Source organism: Mandrillus leucophaeus, unplaced genomic scaffold (genome assembly GCF_000951045.1).
Source record: "Mandrillus leucophaeus isolate KB7577 unplaced genomic scaffold, Mleu.le_1.0 Scaffold791, whole genome shotgun sequence".
Lineage (NCBI taxonomy): Eukaryota > Metazoa > Chordata > Mammalia > Primates > Cercopithecidae > Mandrillus > Mandrillus leucophaeus.
The window spans coordinates 388,836-389,123 of NW_012108597.1; positions in this window are offsets into that span (position 1 = coordinate 388,836).

Genomic DNA, 288 nt, shown 5'->3' on the forward strand with positions numbered 1-288 from the left:
CTTTACTTCCAACTATGTGGTCAATTTTGGAATAAGTGCGAAGTGGTGCTGAGAAGAATGTATATTCTGTCGATTTGGGGTGGAGAGTTCTGTAGATGTCTGTTAAGTCCGTTTAGTGCAGAGCTGAGTACAATTCCTGGATATCCTTGTTAACTTTCCATCTCATTGATCTGTCTAATGTTGACCATGTGGTGTTAAAGTCTCCCATTATTATTGTTTGGGAGTCTGAATCTCTTTGTAAGTCTCTAAGGACTTGCTTTATGAATCTGGGTGCTCCTGTATTGGGTG